Below are 19,982 nucleotides of genomic sequence, written 5' to 3' on the forward strand. Positions count from 1 at the left end.
CAGTTTATCCATAATAATAATAATAATATGGGATTTAACTTGAATTTGCTATGTGGGGAGTGTCTGGTCTGGTCTTTTTTGATGTACTGCATCTGTAAAGCGGGTTCGGCAGCACCAGTATCTACTACACCCTTATCGGCATCGATGAGTCTCAGTTCAGTGGTTCTCAACCTTTTTTGGTCAAACGGCCCCTTGACCTCATCATAAGTCTCCTAACACCCCCTTGACATTACATTACATTACATTACATTACATTGCATTTGGCAGAAGCTTTATAACCAAAACAACTTTCAAAAGAGGACACAATCATAGCCAACATCCCAAGCAAATACCAAGGCCACAGGAAAATATACAGAACAACAAGTGCAGTTGCAAGGGGGGTTAGGTTTTTTTATATATATTTTTAATTTTTTTAACAGTAAATAAAGAGTAAATAACGAGTACACACACACAAAGACACACACACACAAACACACAAACTAAACTAAACATCATCTCAAGAGTCTGCCCTGGGGCTAGGCCAGCTAAAGCATTAGTCTAGTAGATACTCTCTAAAGAGGAAGGTCTTTAGTTGTTTCTTGAAGGCTGCAAGAGATGTGCTCAGTCTTGCTGCCTCTGGGAGACCGTTTCACCACTTGGGTACAACAACGGAGAACAATCTTGACTGAGAGTACCTAGAGCGACTGGATGGCAGAACCAGACAGCTTGTGCTGGATGAGCGCAGTTCTCTTCCGGTAACACAAGGCGTTAGTAGGTCCGTCAGATAAGCTGGGGCCGTTCCTGTGATGATTTTGTAGGCAAGGGTCAATGCCTTGTGCTTGACCTCATCATATACCTGCCAACGCCCCCCTTAGTATTATAAAATGAAATGGACCCCCATTTGTAACTGAGCGCTACATAGAAGCCACTGGCCAGGGCGCCGAGTGGTAGCCACTGGTAAGGAGGCAGTGCGTGCCTACCACAGGTTTTCGGATGGGCCTACCCTTGTTCTCTCTCTCCACCACCAAGCCCCTGCTAGCCTGCTAGTGGGGTGTCCATTCCCATGGCTGATCATGAATCAACTGGTCATTGGATCTTCCAGGAAGTGAGTGAGCCTTAGCCGGGGTCCTGTACCAGGTTACTAAATATGTCAACACAAGTGTTTGGTATTCTGTGAACTTGTGCGCAGCGTGAAAACAAGTTGCACCAGTAGTGCTACAGGGGGGGAAGAGAGGGAGTAAATAGCTCTGGCCTAGTAATGTTTAGGAGGAAAGAGAGGGCAACCAGGGAGTTTTCCTCGGCCTCAGCTTGTGAATGAAAGAGAGAGAGAGAGAGAGAGAGAGAGAGAGAGAGAGAGAGAGAGAGAGAGAGAGAGAGAGAGAGAGAGAGAGGTCAGGGCAGAGCAGCCAGCGTCATCCACAAACGTGAAAGTTGAAGTGTTTTATGGTCGCTCTTCAAAGTCTAGCGAGATGGCATGTTGTTTGGAGCGGTCAGCAGATACACACACAACAAGAAGCAGTGGGTAAGAATAAAACAGAATCGATAAGTATAGATAAGAATGTATGAGTAGGGTCAAAAATAAGTTTTTAGCGTGTGCACTATGTTTCCTGTGTGCATGTGCATAGACGGCTTGTGTGCAGGCCTCTCAGACCAAGGAAGGGAGTGTGGCCTGGATGGTTTTGAATGAAAGAGTGCAAGTTCATGGCAGAAGGAGAGGTGGCCCGTAGCAGCCGACGTCATCGCAGGTTGAAGTGTTTATGGACACTATTGAAAGTTGAATTCGTATCCGTCTGACTTTGTGATAGCGAGGGGAACGACGAAAGAGGTGTGTAGAATCTGTATCTTTCAGGCTTGGAGAGGGCTGCATTTGTTGTCATTTTAGCAGTGTTTGGGGTTGTGGGAAAGCCAGTTAGCGGCAGTAATCTAGTGGGTGCTGCATAGCCAGGGATGGATTATGAAAGCATGGGCCCCTGGGCCAGACAACAATGGGGGTCTTTTATGGGGAATCTTAAGTGAGGTGTGTTAAAACAGTGAACATAATAATATTTCATCTTTATAGAATTTTTTTTTTGGCAGTGTGCATGAAAGTCCTTGTGCACAACCCTTCGGCTATCCAGGTGCAGGTGTAAGGCAGGAAAACTTGATCAATATGAAAAGTTAATTAAACACAGCACGCTGGATACTGTTCTTTCTCTCTTTATTTTTGGAAGTGAACAGCATGTGTTGCCCAGTGCGTCTTCAGGTTCACACTGGGCGAAGCGCGTTGCTCGCTCCAAAAAATAAAGAGAAAAAGAACAGTATTCAGGGTGGTGTTTAATTAACTTTTCAGATTGATCTTTTTTTGGGGGCAGATTGAGGATAAAATAGGAGATATTATGAATCTTGAGTGAGGGATTAAATGAGGAGTACAGTATATTCAATATTTTTATTTCACAAAATTCTTTTTTTTTTACTGTGTAGAGATCTCCTGTTTGTCTGGGTGTTGCTGACTTGGGCAGCATGTTCTTGTTACTGTATTTGTTATTATATGCTGTCTGATGAAGGTGCAGGGTTGATGAACAGCAGGATTAGAAACATTTTCTGCATACTGGTGTTGCAAGAGGATTAGAGGCACTCAAAGGAGTGAGGAATTCAAGGACATTTGCAGCTGTTAAAATGAATATTCGCACTTGAGACACATTAATGTTGCTTGTCCTGCCTGTACCTCTATTTCTAATTAATTTCTTTAACTGGGTATTCTCACACCGGTGTGACGGGAATGTTTGGACATTGAAAGTTCTATTGAATTCGGAGTGCCATATTTGGAATTTTAGAATCTTGCATTGTTATAGAACATATTCTTTTTATAGAATGTTCAAAAACCCACACTCTAAAAAAAAATCAGGCTGTTCTTTTTCTGTAAATTGATGCCGTCTTCCCCTGGGTGTTTTGACCAAAGGAAAATGTCTGGACTGTGAGAGAGAGTGGAGGTGAAGTGAGGCTCTCCTTCGCTCTTCATTCTTTTTCTTGTTCTAATTTGAAAGCATTCAAGTGGAACTGAGAAGTATCTTTTCAGCCCAGCCCAACCCTTGGTTGGGCCCCCTCCTTTCTTTCAACTTCTCCTTTTGCTTTTTCCTCTTCTTCTTATTTTTCTCCTTCTTCGTTGGCCTCCTCCTGCTATTTTCTTCTTCTTCTTCTTCTTCTTCTTCTTCTTCTTCTTCTTCTTCTTCTTCTTCTTCTTCTTCTTCTTCTTCTTCTTCTCCTGTCTTTAAAACCCAACCCTTGGCCGGGCCCCCCTCCTTACTTTCTTCCCTCTTCTCTTTTCTCTTTCTCCTCCTCCTCCTCCTCCTCCTTCTTCTTCTCCTTCTCCTTCCTCTTCTTCCTTTTCTTTTTCCTCTTCTTCTCATCCTGAATATTTTCAGGAAATAGTGAGCATGAAAGCGGCGCGGCGTAGTGCGGCGCAGTGCGGCGTCTCGTCTCGTCTCAACTCGGCCCGTCCAATCACTCAGGTCCTAATTTGGTAGCGCTCGCTCTCGCTCTCCACTCTGCAGCTCTCACTCCTAGTCTCCGGCCCTCCGAGTCTTGTGACACGACACCCCCTCTTCTCTCCTCTCCTCCTCTCCTCTCCTCTCCACACCCCACCCACCCTCTTCAAGCCATACCCGACCCAGGCGTACCTCCTTATGCCTGCTCAGACACACACGCACACACACACACACACAGACACACACACACACACACACACACACACACACACACACACACACACACACACACACACACACACACACACACACACACACACACACCACACACACACACACACACACACTCACACACACACACACACACACACACACACACACACACACACACACACACACACACATACACACACACACACACACACACAGACACACACACACACACACACACACACACACACACACACACACACACACACACACACACACACACACACACACACACACACACACACACACAGAATCTAATCTAATGCTAATCCTCATGAGCATGAGAGACTAAAGGAAAAGGAATGTTAAACATATCCCAATTTAACCCCTAAAATGTCAGTACAGTTAGTTACCCATAAGGATAGGCGTAGGAGTACAGAGGCATCCTGCATTACTGTCAGATTAAGTTGCCATCATCGCTCTTCTCTCCATTTCTTCTATTTTCCCCATGACCTGGTATGATTTGTGTTTTCTGTAAGTGTGTGTGTAATTAGGGCTGGGTAAAATAATCGATTTAATCGATAATCGATCGATACCATTTAAAATTCACAATAATCAATTCACATGGCACAAGATCGATTTTTTTCTTTTGGTTCTTTTTCTTTTTTTTCTTTTTGTTTAATTTAGGTCTATGGAAAATACACAGTAGGTATTAGTCAATTAGGCCTAGGCCTACTTATTACAAATTAGCAATCTGTTAACACTGTCAAGCCACAGCCCTTTGACATTTTTATATAAAAGTAGGCAACAGCATCTTTTGGAGGAAATCCCGACACCAAGAAGGGAATGGAATGAATCGATTCGGAATGAATCAAATCGAATCGAATTGAATCGTGATTAATCGATTCAAAGCCCTAAGAATCGAAATCGAATCGATACAGGAACATGGCTGCGATACCCAGCCCTAACTGTAATAGAACAGCATCAAGTAACAGAACCTTCTCTGGTATGTTTATAATTGTGCAGAAATGTTGTGCTACGTAGTAGAAGGAATGAGCCGAATGTAATATTTTTCTCTGTTGGCTCCTCTTTTTTGGTTCAGGAGGACCTAGATGAATCCATTAAGACCTTACTGGTATGGTACAGCTGTGGCTTAAACAGTAGGGCACTGCAATGCTACACAGGCGACCCGGGTTCCATTCCGGCCTGGGTCCTTTGCCGATCCTTCCCCGTCTCTCTCTTTCCCAACTCAGTTTCTGTGTTTTCGATTGTCATATCTCAAAAAAAGGCACGGAGAGGACAAAAGCCATCTTCAGCACCATTAAGGGTAAATAATAGGGATAGATAGTCTATAGACATATAGGCATAGACGAAATAGACGGTTTTAAAGGTTGTGTTGCACAGATGTTGCTCCCAGTCCTACTAGATATAGGATGGTGGCCAGAGTAGGTATTGCAACTATGCTGCCCATTGCAACTGTGCTACCTACTGCCAAATTTGATGTTTTCATCAACATACATGTATACTCAATAATAATACATATTTACTAGTATGACCAAAGTTACAGAAAGTTTTTAAAAATAAAAATGCCTATTTCTGGACATTCAAAATGGCGAGCATGGAGAAGATCCACCTTTACATGTATGAAAAGTGCAATTTTCTCAGTCACAATGATAATTTGATGGTGGTGGAAAGTATTCGTGAAAAGGTATCATTTTTGAACGGGCAACATCAATTCTGAAAAATAACTGCTAAAAATATTACACAGTGCACCTTCATGATGGATGTGTGTATTTGCAGTGTTCTACACACATTTGATATGACTTTTCATAGTATTTTCTGTAAAAAAAAAAAAAAAAAAGAAAAAGAAAAACCCCACAAATCTGGTTTGCTGTTTGAAACAAAAGGTTTATGTCGGGTCAGCTTAACTGAGTGATTCAGTGTGTTTTAGTCTTACATACATCTGTGTGTGTGGAGGGAGTCCCTGCTGCGTGAGCCCCATTACCGAATTCCTTTTAAAGAGCTGAAACATGTTGTCGTTTGGAAGGCATCTTGTTTTAAAAAGGGCACCCTCCGCTTTCCAAACATCGGGTTGTTATTCGTTATTATCCCTGTAAGATACGGAGCAGGCTAATCAGCCAAATGTGGCGCTCTGAATACCGGAACAGCGTTATCGTGTTTGTCCTTGTAGTGGGCACTTGACCTTCAGCTGTTATCAGAGGCGCGTAGTTGAGGAGGAAGCGTGCTAGGCAGTGGCAGAAGAAGGGTAAGGGGCCGTTTATACTGTACATTTTGATAAACGAAGACCTTTCCCTTTGTTTGGGCCTTTCACTCACACTCAAACAGAGGTTTTCCCTCTGAAAACGAATCTTCCTAAAAACAAAAAATGGCTACTCCTTACTGTGCACAGGTGTATTTATGATAGCTCTCAGCAGCATATTTATGCAGGTTTGCAGATTGTGTGAACAAAGATATTTTGGTAAACGTAAAAAAAAAAAAATTAAATCAAAATACCCGGGTATATATAAACGGTGTCTGAATGTTGAACACAGTACAGTACAGACATAGCATTTAATTTTCACCTCTCGAGGAGAAGCAAGATGTGTAAATGCTGCCTGCAAAGGGCAATGTGTTTGTACCACTGTTGGTTGGTCTTTACTAAAAAAACTTGTGAATGCACAAACAAACACAAACAAACTAATCATACTAGATGAATGCTGTTCAAGGTACAATTGAAGAGCTTCATTGCAAAATGACTTTTGGGACATTTTGGGAAATTTTGTATTTTTACATTTTGTATTGGGCATTGCATTGCTTTATATTGAAATATGCATTTATATAGGTTTAAAAAGTTCTGAAATGTTCTGAAAATATTTGAATGGCAAAAATTCACACATGGATGAAAGGACGTGTGAGTCATTTCCAGTCATTTCCATATAATAATTAATAATTAATAATTTAATAATTAATAATTTCCATCATAATAAAATGCAAAAGTAAAAAATGTTTAAAAAAGTAAACGATGTTTTAGCCATTTTGCAATGAAACTCATCAATTGCACTCATCTGTGGTTGTGACAGCTGGCCTGAATCAATAAGCAAATCAAATCAAACCACTTGTTTTGATGATGTACGCGTAGCAGTTGATTTCCGTTGGAGCCTGATTTCTCTGGAAAATGAACAGCGGGGAGAACTGTAGGTTGGCCAGACTGCATTTCTGCACAGCAGCGTCAGTATTGACAGGCCTTGGCTTGGCAACAGGTACCGTAGACCACCATTTGTCCAGCAGACTTCACACCTAGTGTGTGTGTGTGTGTGTGTGTGTGTGTGCGTGTGTGTGTGTGTGTGTGTGTGTGTGTGTGTGTGTGTGTGTGTGTGTGCGTGTGTGTGCGCGCACACGCGTGTGTGTGTGTGCGTGTGTGTGTGTGTGTGCGCGTGTTCGTGTGTGTGTGTGTGTGTGTGTGTGTGTGTCTGTATTTGTGTGTGTAACCCCTGCTTGCGTGCGTGTGTTTGTGTGTGTGTGTGTGTGTGTGTGTGTGTGTGTGTGTGTGTGTGTGTGTGTGTGTGTGTGTGTGTGTGTGTGTGTGTGTGTGTGTGTGTGCACGTATAGTAACTGCAGTGACCCTTGTGAACACCGTGAGGAATTCTGTGTCTCTTGACAGCTCCATGGCGACAGATGCTTATGGATGCTCTCTGTCTGCCCTGCCTGCCTGAAAACACAAACACGCTGCTTAAAACACATGCAATTTCTTTAGGACTCCAGGCTCTTCTATTAAATGATTTACCTCTTAACTTAACCTGGTACACTCCTGAATAGGGTGGCCATCGGTCCGTTTTTACGACCTGTTCACGACGTCCGTGTGTCCCTCTCTTTGTCTTTCCTTTCCTCCTAGCCTTTTGCTTATGGCCTCGAGATGCGAGGCAACGTCATTGACGCAAACTAGACCTTGACAGTCGGTCGCGTTGCCGATATCTGCGGCCGCCATGTTACTCCAGATATAACCCCAGACTTCGCCCAGCGAATTAACTATAGTGCTGTCGCCTTATGTCGGGGAAATCTCCGTGCAATAGCCCTTTATGAAGTTCATTAACTGACTGTATGAAAGTTTAATATATTGTTGTCTACTGTATGTTTCCTATTTTTTCCTGCACTGGTGGCAACGCATAGTAAACTAAGTTTGCCCGCTAAATGCCTTTACAACGATACGAGGGTTCTAACAACTTTACAAACAGGGAAAAGAAACGTCTTTCTGCACGGGCGCTGTCTGTATTTTGAGCTCGTGTTGTTTGTTATCCAGCGTCTGCATGAAAAAAAAAGGTTGACAGAAGTGGTTTGCCTCCCTTAAAACACCGCTGATAAACATAGCCTACTTCTGACCAACTTTGAGTAAAGTAAATCAAATTAATTGTTGGCTATTAGGCCTACGAATGCATGACTACCCAAAATACATTTAAAAAAAATATATGAAATAGCCTACACAGACAACAACGGAAGGATTTGTCTGTCGTAACCTGTTGTCTCTGATACAATATTAAGTTAGTGGTACTGATGACTCCTTTATCGGAGTGAGGTAATGAAATGCGAAAATCATTCAAGTAAAACTGTTGTTGGCAGCTGAGTTAGTCTGAGGTAAGATGGCAGCGCTGTTCCCTGATTTCTGCCTACAGTTTAGAATGCCAACTTCACCGTTTTCTCCACGGAGGCGGGGATTCGGCAAGTCGAAGCAATGGGTGCGCGCGAGGACGCTAGGTTAGAAAGTTAAGGGGCAGAGTTGTCCGGCCGAAGTCCGGACAGCTGGTCACCCTACTCCTGAGCCAGCTTTGTAGTACAGGCCCCTGGTCTCTCTACCTCAAGTAATGGAGATAAGCAGCAGAATGCAACACAGCACAGCACAGCGCAACACAGCACAGCACAGCACAGCACAGCACAGTGCAACACAGCACAGGCACAGCACAGCACAACACAGCAGAATGCAGCACAGCACGGCAGAGAGCAACACAGCGCAACGCAGCACAGCACAGCACAGCACAGCACAGCACAGCACAGCACAGCACAACACAGCACAGTGCAACACACCACAACACAGCGCAACACAACACAGCACAGCACAGCACAGCACAGCACAGCAGAGTGCAACACAGCACAGCAGAGTGCAACACAGCACAGCGCAACACAGCACAGCAGAGTGCAACACAGCACAGCAGAGTGCAACACAGCACAGCGCAACACAGCACAGCAGAGTGCAAAACAGCACAGCATAACACAGCACAGCACAGCACAGCACAGCACAGCACAGCACAGCACAGCACAGCACAGCAGAGTGCAACACAGCACAGCACAGCACAGCACTGTGCAACACAGCACAGCACAATACAACACAACACAGCACAGTGCAACATAGCACAGCACAGCACATCACTATAAAACAGAATGCAACACAGCATGGCAGAGAGCAACACAACACAGTGCAACACAGCACAGCACAGTGCAACACAGCACAGCACAGCACAGCACAGTGCAACACACCACAACACAGCACAATGCAACACAGCACAGCACAGCACAGCACAGCACAGCACAGCACAGCACAGCAGAATGCAGCACAGCACAGCAGAGCGCAACACAACACAGTGCAACGCAGTACAGCACAGCACAGCACTGTGCAACACAGCACAGCACAACACAGCACAGCGCAACACAACACAACACAGTACAACACAGCACAGCACAATGCAACACAACACAGCACAGCACAGCGCAGCACAGCACAGCAGAGTGCAACACAGCACAACACAACACAACACAACACAACACAACACAACACAACACAACACAACACAACACAGCACAGTAGCAAATCATAGCACACCACAACACAGTGCAGCTAGGTGCTGCACAACGTAGCACAGCACAACACAGCGCCGCACAGCAGAGTGCAAAACGGCACAGCACAGCACAGCACGGGGGCCCAAGTGATCTCTTTCCCTTCAGGTCCCCTCGTGCTGCAGCAGGCTGGACACAACAGCTGCCAAGATGAGATCAGCCTAGCAGCTGCTCTCTCTCTCTCTCTCTCTCTCTCTCTCTCTCTCTCTCTCTCTCTCTCTCTCTCGCTCGCTCTCTCTCTCCTTCTCTCTCTCTTTCTCTCTCTCTCTCTCTCTCTCTCTCTCTCTCTCTCTCTCTCTCTCTCTCTCTCTCTCTCCTTCTCTCTCTCGCTCTCCCTCTCTCCCCCCTTCTCTCTCTCTCTCTCTCTCTCTCTCTCTCTCTCAAACTCTCCTTACTCTCTCCTCTCTCTCTCTCTCTCTCTCTCTCTCTCTCGCTCTCTCTCTCGCTCTCAAACTCTCCTCCTTACCCTCTCTCTCTCTCTCTTTCTCTCTCGCTCTCTCTCTCTCTCTCTCTGTCTCTCTTTCTCTCTCTGTCTCTCTCTCTTTCTCTCTCGCTCTCTCTCACCCCCCTTCTCTCTCTACCCCCTTCTCTCCTTCTCCCTCTATTCGTCTCTGACCCCCCACCCCCCCAACCCCTCTCTCTCTCTCTTGCAGGGCATTAACTCTCTGTGCTTGCCCACCTTTGATGAGCCGACAAGAAGGGGGTGGAGGGGGGAAGTGGGCGAGGGAGAGGGTGGCAGTCAGGGGGGCATAGGCGGGTGAATGGGGGACTAGTGTGTGTGTGTGTGTGTGTGTGAGCGTGTGCGTGTGTGTGTGTCTGTGTTTGTGTGTGTGTGTGTATGTGTGTGTGTGCGTGCGTGCATGCGTGTGTGCGCGCGCGTGTGTGCGTGCATGCATGCGTGTGTGTGCGCGCCTTCTCTCCACTATGTGTGTGTGTCTGCGTGTGTGTGTGTGCGCGCCTCCTCTCCGCTATGCCATGGTATTTAGTCAGGGCTGCGCTTGTTGTCTAATCTCTTTGTTTGCTCGTCTCCAGGCTTGTAACTTAACCCGCGGCAGCTGTAGCCAGGAGAGGAGAAGAGAGGGGAGGAGGAGAGAGGAGAGGAAAACAGACAGTGGCAACGGGAGAGGAGAGCAGAGGAGAAGAGATGAGTGGAGTAGGGAGGAGAGGAGAGCAGAGCAGAGGAGAGATTGGAGAGCAGAGAGGAGAGGAGAGAGGAGAGGAGATGAGAGAGGAGGAGAAGAGAGGAAAACAGACAGTGGCAATGGGAGAGGAGAGCAAAGGAGAAGAGATGAGAGTGGAGTAGAGAGGAGAGGAGAGCAGAGTATAGAGAGGAGAGCGGAGTAGAGTAGAGAGGGGAGGAGATGAGAGAGGAGAGGAGAGGAGAGAGTGGAGTAGAGAGCAGAGAGGAGGAGAGAGGAGAGTAAAGTAGAGGGTAGCGTAGTGAAGAGGAGAGGAGAGGAGAGGAGACGAGAGAGGAGACGAGAGAGGAGAGCAGAGTAGAAGAGTAGACAGAGGAGAGCAGAGTGCTCCAGACTCAGAGCGGGGTGGAGCACCTCCTCTGCCTGTACAGGCCCGGCATGGCCACACAGCAATGTTTATATGCGGAGAGCATGTGTACAACACGTACATAACCAGCAGATACACCATATGTCACACAGCACCACTGCAGTCTTGATGAAAGTCAGATTGTCTGCGTGTCTCACAGTGTAGCAGAGATTCCTGGCCACGTGACAATGACATATGTTTATATGCAGAGAGCATGTGTACAACAAGGACATAACCAGCAGATATACAGTATGTGCATGCAACATACTGGCAGCCGTAGCCTAAAGCGGCGTACACACATATTACTAGCTTCTCGCTTGCTCGCCTACTCGCCACTCTTTCATGGAACGCTCGCTCGAAAGTTCCCGTGGCTTTAACTGCCAATGGACAGGCGAGAAGTAGCGAACTCTGCATTCCAATTGGTTACTCGCTTACTCGCCTCGCTCGAAGTTAAAATATTTTCGACTCGGGATCCGCCCACATCGCATCGCTTGTACAGTACTCGCCTGCTTGTCACGCTGGAGCACATTGACATTCTATTGACTTCATTCGCTGAGCGAGTAACTTGTAGCGATGTGTGTCTACGGCCCTTAATGGTTTGGGAGTTGGACTGTAGGTCAGAGGGTTGCTGGGTCGAATCTCACCCTTACTGTAACTCTCCCTACGCCTCCATCCATGGCTGAAGTGCCCTTGAGCAAAGCACCTAACCCCACATTGCTCCAGGGACTGTAGGCTGACCAATTCCCGGCTATCCTGCCCTACAAAGGTGCAATAACCATGCCAACAGTGAAACTGAGGAAAAAATGGCTTCAAAGCCTTAGATGGGCTATTGTAGTTACTGCAGATTTGACATGGGGGTATCTCTAAAACGGGACACATTTGGACCATAAGGCGTTGTCATGTACATGTCACACAGCACTATAGTTTAAGATCAGAAGAGATTTTCAGGCACATGGCAATGTTGATGTGCTTTGAGCATGTGTACAACATGCACATAACCAGTAGATATTGTTGGGGGGGTGGGTTAAAAAGGGAAAACATTTCCGGCCACATGGTGATGTTTATATGCTGCGAGCATGTGTACAACACATAAGCAGCAGATATAAATGTCACAGCACAACTACAGTCCTGATGATCTGATTGTCTGAATGTCTTAAAGTATTTACAGTATGTACATGTAAATGTTGTAGTAGTCCGGCATCATGGCAATGTTTATATGCTGCAAGCATGTGTGCAACATGCATAAAATCAATAGATGTGCGTGCTATCTGGGACACAGCGGTATAATCTCACAGCAGATGCAGAGTATACGCATAACTTAACACAACTGCAGTCTTACTGAATGTCTCAATATTTTACAGTACGGTATGTACGTGAATATTGAAGTCCCAGCCACATGACAATATTTATATTTATATTGGGGGAACAAGCACATAACCAACAGCTACATGTATGCAATATACATACAGTCTTATAAAATGTTGTGTGAAAATTACATTTTAAAGTTGTCATTGTACAAGTAGGCCTAGTTGTATTTGAGCTATATATAAGTAGTATTCTGGATGGTTGTTTTACTACTGCGCTCAGTTTTGTGTGGTCCCTTATCCTGAGACTCTTGCTCGTTTTTTTAATTGATTGCTCCTTGTGGTGTTCTAGCTGTTGATTCTGTGAGTCAATGCAGAATGCAGATGTTAGAATGGTAGACTGCTCTCTCTCTATCTCTCTCTATCTCTGTATCTCTCTGAGACTAGTTGTATTCTGCCACTGGTGTCATAATAATTACTCGATTACTTTTTCATCATTCCCTGACTCCAGTTAAGTGCAGTGGCTATGTGAACTGAACATGGACAAAAATGCCTTTGAAGTTGTTATACTGCGCACAGTGCGCAGTCCAAGATAGGGTAGGTATCGTAGACTTTTTTTAATGTGCCTTGTCAGGAAAAAGCAACATGCGGTCACAAGACAACTAAACCAAACTTGAGGTTTAAAGGCTTACTTTAGTCAACATTAATGGCTGTGTTTTGGCTTTGTAGGATAAAGGAGCAAAAGTGTGGATTGAGGCATAAAATTGACAAAAATGAAGGTCCTCTTTTTTTTCAATGAACTGTTGCAAGACAAAGACAAGACAAGAAAATGCATTTTGAAAACTTTACCTGAAGGCGTCTCTTGCAATTCCCACAAATCATATGTTATTGCTTGTCAAAAAAAGAAAAAAACATCCTGACATAATTGCAAAGCATTGTGTGGGGGAAGCAGATATTTAAAATGCCATTTCCTGGAGAAAGAAATACTGAATAGAGTCTTTATTATAATTCACCACCATGAATAAAACACGCAAAAAAACACAAAGGCCTCCATTTTTCCATACCTCCTCAGGAAATGGTATATTGACGATATGAGTGAGTTCCATTTGCCGGTACTCAAATAACTACCCATTTCCTCTCGCAAATGGTGCCAGACGTCCAGTTGTTACAGCTTTGTATATATAGACCTGTGTTTCCAACCAGGGAGGCAAATCAAAAAAAGTTGGGAAACACTGATATAGACGATATGAGTGCACAGAAAAAAAGAAAGGCAGTGTTTATTTAGACTCTTAGAGAGCCGTTTTAACATCTTCTAGAGTGTGCTTGGTCACAGAGGACTCTATATGTGTTAAATTAACACTGTGTTTTTTTAACTGTGTGCCTTCCATTCGCCGGTACTCAAATAACGACCCATTTCCCCTCGCAAATGAGGCCAGCCGTCCGTCCGTCCGTCCTCTCCAGACGCTCTCTCTCCTGGCCAGCCCCGGAACGCTGTACTACAGAATGGAATTCGCGACCCTGAGAGGTTCCAAATTCATTTATCACTGGATATTCCCGGACCCCGGTGCAGGGATAGGGGTAGGGGTAGGGGTAAGGGCCGGGGCTGCAATACTAGTTTTGTAACGTGATCTATTTTCTTAAATTATAACCCCTGACAGCTGTAGAGGGTTGTCTTGCGTCACGGTCGAGGAGGGCAGGAAATGAACCTTCCAATGAGGCGCCTCGCCTGCCGCTGCTGTTAACTGCTGCTGCCGCTGCTCCTCACACATATGGCTGCGCGGCGCGCTTATGTTTGCATTTACACCCTCAAGTGTCAGCCCCTGTCCCTGTGCTTTACTAAGCTTAGTAATTGCCGGAATATATAGTATTACAGTACCCAGATAGAGAGTAGAGTAGATTAGAGTAGAGTAGAGTAGAGCAGAGTACAGTAAAGTACAGTACAGTACAGTACAGTACAGTACAGAAGAGTAGAGTAGAATGAAGTCGAGTAGAATAGAGTAGATTAGAATAGAGTACAGTAGAGTAGAGTAGATTAGAGAAGAGTAGTAGAGTAGAGTAGAGTAGAGTAGAGTAGAGTAGAGTAGAGTAGAGTAGAGTAGAGTAGAAGAGTAGAGTAGTAGAGTAGAGTAGAGTAGAAGTAGAATAGAGCATGGTAGAGAAGATTAGAGTGGAGTAGAGTAGTAGAGTAGAGTAGAGTAGAATAGACTAAGTAGAATAGTAGTAGAGTAGAATAGAGTAGTAGAGTAGAGAAGAGTAGAATAGTAGAGTAGAGTAGAGTAGAGTAGAGTAGAGTAGAGTAGAGTAGTAGAGTAGAGTAGAATAGTAGAGAAGAGAAGAGTAGAGTAGTAGAGTAGAATAGAGTAGAGTAGAGTAGAATAGAGTAGATTAGAATAGAGTACAGTAGAGTACTGAGGCACTCTGCTGCTGTCACTGTTCCTCACACATGTGGCATCTGCACTTACTGTATGTTTGCATTTATACCCTAAGTGAGAGCGTCTGTTCCTGTCTTTCACTAGTAAGCTTAATTGCCGGAAAATATAGACCTCTTATTACATTACACAGAGTAGAGTAGAGTAGAGTAGAGTAGAGTAGAGTAGAGTTAAGTAGACTAGAGTAGAGTAGAGTAGAGTAGAGTAGAGTTAAGTAGACTAGAGTAGAGTAGAGCAGTTAGGTAGAGTGAAATAGAGTTTGCAATGAAGTAACTCTACTACTCTATATTTCCAATGAGTGGCCTGCTAGTTGCTGCTGCTGCTACTGCTGGGAGCGTGTCTATGTTCCCACAGCACATTGGTCCCAGACCCCTTTGGTACCACATCACTAAGACTTTTAACACAAATGTTTAGGCCCATTGGTCCCACAGCATATTCCTTCTGCTCCATGTTCCCACATTTCTAGGAATTTATTCAAATTTAGGCCCCATGTTCCATGGCGGGCAGAAAGTCACATTCTCATAGTTTACATTACATTATATGGAGAGTAGAGTTCAGTAGAGTATCAAGCTATACAGAGTAGAGTTGAGTTTTCAATAAAGCAATATTCAGTATGTATTTGTAAGTATGTATTTATATAATGAAGGACCGAAAGCTTCCATGTCAAGTAAATCTTTGCACTAAAAAAGACCTGAAGTGTGCGGATTGTCTCCTTTATGTACAGAAACTTCAACTGAAACCTTCTTAAACAGATGAGCGGTGACCAATCACTACTTCAATTTTTATATTCCTTTTTTTAAAGATAGTTTTTGGTCATTTTGACTTTATTTATGACAGTATAGTGAAGATGGTGACAGGAAGCGAGTGGGTAGAGAGATGGGGAAGGGCTGGCAAAGGACCCAGGCCGGGAATTAAACCTGGGTCGGCCGCATAGCAGACGAGTGCCCTACCATTAGGCCACGGCAGGGCCTCAATTTTTATATTCATGCATTCTCATTGGTAGTTCTGCATGCGGCTGTACGTCACACCTTTGAAATGCACACTAATCCATGATCTCAGCATGCCAGCTGTGAAAAAAGTAAACACTCTTGAAAAGAAAGGAAAAAAAACACAGTTTACAAATTGCGATTCCTACAAAGTTAGAAGAGGTTAGAGTAGACTCTCAACAGATGTCCCTCCAGACCTGTTGTTGCAGCACAAGCGGCCCTGGGATTACTCACACAGTGTTAAAAGACACCTGAGCACAGATCAAAGCATTTCCCGCATCTCCTTAAAATGCAGTTTCTAGTCACCACCCAATAGCTTAGCGGTAGCTGAGTCAGTGCACAGTGTTGCCAGATTGGACGGTTATCCGCCCAATTGGGCTGCTTTGGATAGCCGTCTGCGGGTAAAAACGGGAACAAACGGCCATTTGGCGTTTTTTTCTGCAGTTTTAAAGGGACACTGTGTGAGATTTTTAGTTGTTTATTTCCAGAATTCATGTTGCCCATTCACTAATGTTACCTTTTTCATGAATAATTACCACCACTATGAAATTCTAAGTATTCATTATGACTGGAAAAATTACTCTTTTCATACATGAAAAGGGGGATCTTCTCCATGGTTCGCCATTTTGAATTTCCAAAAATAGCCATTTTTAGCTGCAAAAATGACTGTACTTGGACCATACTAGAAAATATTTGTTTATTACTCAGTAAACTTTCATGTAAAGATCAAATTTGGCAATGGGCAGCCCAGTTTCAATGATCAGCATAGTTGCAGTACCTTTTTTGACCATTTCCTTCACAGTGTCCCTTTAAGCCCATAGAAATCAATGCAATTTGTTGAAATTGGGCGGAATTTAGCAGCTCCTTTTTTTTAGCACCTTTTGGGCGGGATTGAATCAGACACATCTGGCAACATTTTCAGTGCTATCTGTGCCACAACAAATACATAAAGACAGGACACATATAAAGTACACAAATACACATTAAAAACACAATTCAGCTTCAATTCTGCTTAGTGTTAAGAGGCACCTGAGCCAGTTGAAAAGCATTTCTGCATTGAAAATATAATCTGCCTACACCATAGTTTAGTATTGAGTCGGTGCAATTGTGTGCCACAGTGAATGCATAAAAGGACAAAATGGAAGAAACTACTCAGTGTTAGTAAGAAACACCTGAGCACAGTTCAAAAGAATTTCCTGCTGTTATTTAACTTAAGCCCTTAGCGCAGAGCCTCTGCAATAACCTTACTGTCACTAAAATGGTAATGAAGTAAGTTAATCAGCTTAATCAGTTAAATAAGACTATCTGTGTTGTCATTGCAATGTTGTTATGATGTATATAGTGGAATGTTTTCAGCAAAGAGTGAATAGGCCCGTCGACAGACCCATGTGCAGTAAGAGACTACAGTAAGAGGCTCTCTCCAGCCTGTACTGTAGATGTGTATCTCTAAGGCATTTTTTGTGGGGGTGTGTAGGTATTCTCCTTACTCCTGTGCTAATTTACTTAAATGTAACATCTGCACTTATTGTTCCGTATATTTCCTGTGCAATTTATATCTGCATGTTTTAGGCTCTGATTATGTCCTATTGTAAGTCGCTTTGGTTAAAAGCGTCTGCCAAATGTAGTTTAACCCATTATGTCCTGGAGACACATATATGCTGCATTCAGGTTCTTCAGATTTGAGCTGTTTTATTAAAATGTGGGTAAGGTAGAGCTGAATGAACCCATTCTAATGTAAAACGAGGATCCTAGCTTTGAAATGCAACTTATTTCATGTTTGTATGTGCCTCTGAGGCTGAGATATTTATAGGCAGAGGGCACCCTTTCCCTAAACGGGCTTAGGACAAAATGGGTTAATGAGTAGTACTGTAGGCAGTAGCACACACTGTAGAGAGTAGGACAAGCTAGAGCAGGGGTGGGGAACCTTTTTCTTTCGAGGGGCCACTTCCTCCAAATTCCTCCAAGGGCCGTAAAAGTCCTCCAAGGGCCGTAGTACGAACACAAACCAGAGTCTGAACTGAATCTGGTCAAAGAATTTGCGGGTTATGTCGGCCATTTCTGCCATAATCCTGGTCACAATCAAAAGGAAAATATTTATTTGAGAGCTTCCAAGCTCCAAGAAAAAGATGTCAAGTTGCTAACAAACCAAACTCTTTTGCCTTAAAAGGTATTACAGTATGACTACCTACGACGGTATGGGCCAAAAACCCTGCTGCCGTCCTGTCTAGTCTGGTCTGGTCTCATCACATCTCGTGCCCCATGCCCCTTGCCAGAGATCCTCTTGTCCCCTGTAGTAAATGCAGGATGCATTGAAAGCACTCCCCCCTCCCGTCTCGTCTCTATAGAGTGACAAAGACGAGCATTGACCGCCAATGACCAACGGACAGCAGAGCGGGGGCACCAAGCGCATATCAGATGCTGATTACTGTCAGTTACCTGAGAAAGAATGCACAGAGCAGAGGAGGGGAAGGGGGGGGTAGGGGTAGGGAAGGAAAGGGGGAAAAAAACGAACAAACAAAAACTAGGCCACTAATGTGCAGGTTTTTCCTTCACACAGAGCGGAGAGCTAATTTGTTCCAGAAGAGATAGTTTTCTTGTCTACACGACCAGGCCAGGGGTAAACAGAGATTACGTTAAGGGCCTGGTGGAGAGCATGATTTGGGTTTGTTTTTTTTGTTTTTTTTTTGTGGACGAAGGATATTTGAGCTCGACAGCTGATCAAATTTCACTCCTCTCTCCTCCTCCTCCACCTCCTCCTCCTCTCTTCTCCTCCTCCTCCTCTCTCCCCCTCCCCCACCTCCTCTCTCCACCTCGTCGTCGCCATCGTCCTCCTCCTCCTTCTCAACCTCACTCGTCCTCGTCGTCATTCTCCTCCTCTTCCTCGCTCTTCCACCTCCTCTGCCTCCTCCTCCTCCTCTCTCCTCCTCCTGCTCTTCCCCCTCCTCTTCCTCCTCCTCCTCCTCTAGTACTCCTGAACCTGAACGTAATGATCAACACCAATTGTTTGCAGGTCTGTTTGGGGCCTCTGTATCCTTTGTCTCCCTCGCCCACAGAGCGCTTACAGAGCTCAGCACCCATGTTGCCAGATTGGGTGGTCTTCCGCTCAATTGGGCTGCGTAGGAAGGCCATCTGCGGGTAAAGCCTAATTTATGCTTTTTTGTGCAGAGCCTCTGCGTCCGCCAAATCTGTCTCTCTGTGCAGATCCATAACTGCAAAAGTGGTTAGCTACCAGACCCAAATGACTCTGCTCATTTATGGCCATAGAATTCAATAGAATTTAGTCTAGTACTTGGGTGGGATTTTGTGCTTCCAGGCGGGTTTTGAGCATTTTTGGGGCTGGAAATCATCAGTCTCATCTGGCAACCCTGCTCAGCACACACACACACACACACGCACACACACACACACACACACAGGCACGCGCGCACACCCACACACACACAGTTGTTTAGACAAGGCTATTTAGCAGATCTCATACACCGTAAAAGTATAAAAACACACCAAATTAATTGAGAATAAAACATGAAAATACAAATAGTAAAATAAAATGTAAAAACACTGATTGTTTGCAGATCAGGCCTGGGTCTGTGTTTTCCCTTTGTCTACCTAGGCCACACAGAGCTGTTTAGACATGGCTAGTTAGCAGAGGTCATACACTGAGTAGTTGAGTGTTACTCTTCAGCGAAGAGTGAATAGGCCCCATCGAAGGGCCCATCTGCAGTAAGAGGCTAGACCAGGGGTGGGGGTACTATGAACACAAACCAGGATTTCCCCCTGCACTTTAGGCTTATATTGAAGGCAGCCACCTTTACAACAGACCCCACCTTTTCTAGTTCCCCTGAATATAGCTTAATTGTATTGCAAATGGAATTTCTAAGATTCCTTTAAAAAATACATTATATTTCATATGAAGCTGCATAACATTAAAATTGTATCGGAGGCCAGATTAAATGGCCTCAAGGGCCACAAACGTCCCTCGAGACAGAGGTCCCCCAACCCTGGACTAGACCTTTGTCATCGCCCTTACTCTCTGCAGCCATGCCATCATTCAGTACAGTCAGCAGCGTACGTGTCTGTGTCTGTGTCTGTGTCCCGTGGAAAAGCCCTCAGTAGGGAGTGATGATGGACGGCGTGGACAGACTGTGTGTGTGTGTGTGTGTGTGTGTGTGTGTGTGTGTGTGT

General features: G+C 44.6%; 1 protein-coding gene across 1 annotated transcript in view; it reads left to right on the forward strand.

Annotated features, from left to right (window-relative positions):
• Positions 1-19,982, forward strand: part of fgfrl1a (fibroblast growth factor receptor like 1a) — a 72,324-nt gene that overhangs the window by 27,836 nt on the left and 24,506 nt on the right. The gene's annotated exons all lie outside the window — the stretch shown is intronic.

This window comes from Engraulis encrasicolus, chromosome 23 (genome assembly GCF_034702125.1).
Source record: "Engraulis encrasicolus isolate BLACKSEA-1 chromosome 23, IST_EnEncr_1.0, whole genome shotgun sequence".
In the NCBI taxonomy this organism is placed as follows: domain Eukaryota; kingdom Metazoa; phylum Chordata; class Actinopteri; order Clupeiformes; family Engraulidae; genus Engraulis; species Engraulis encrasicolus.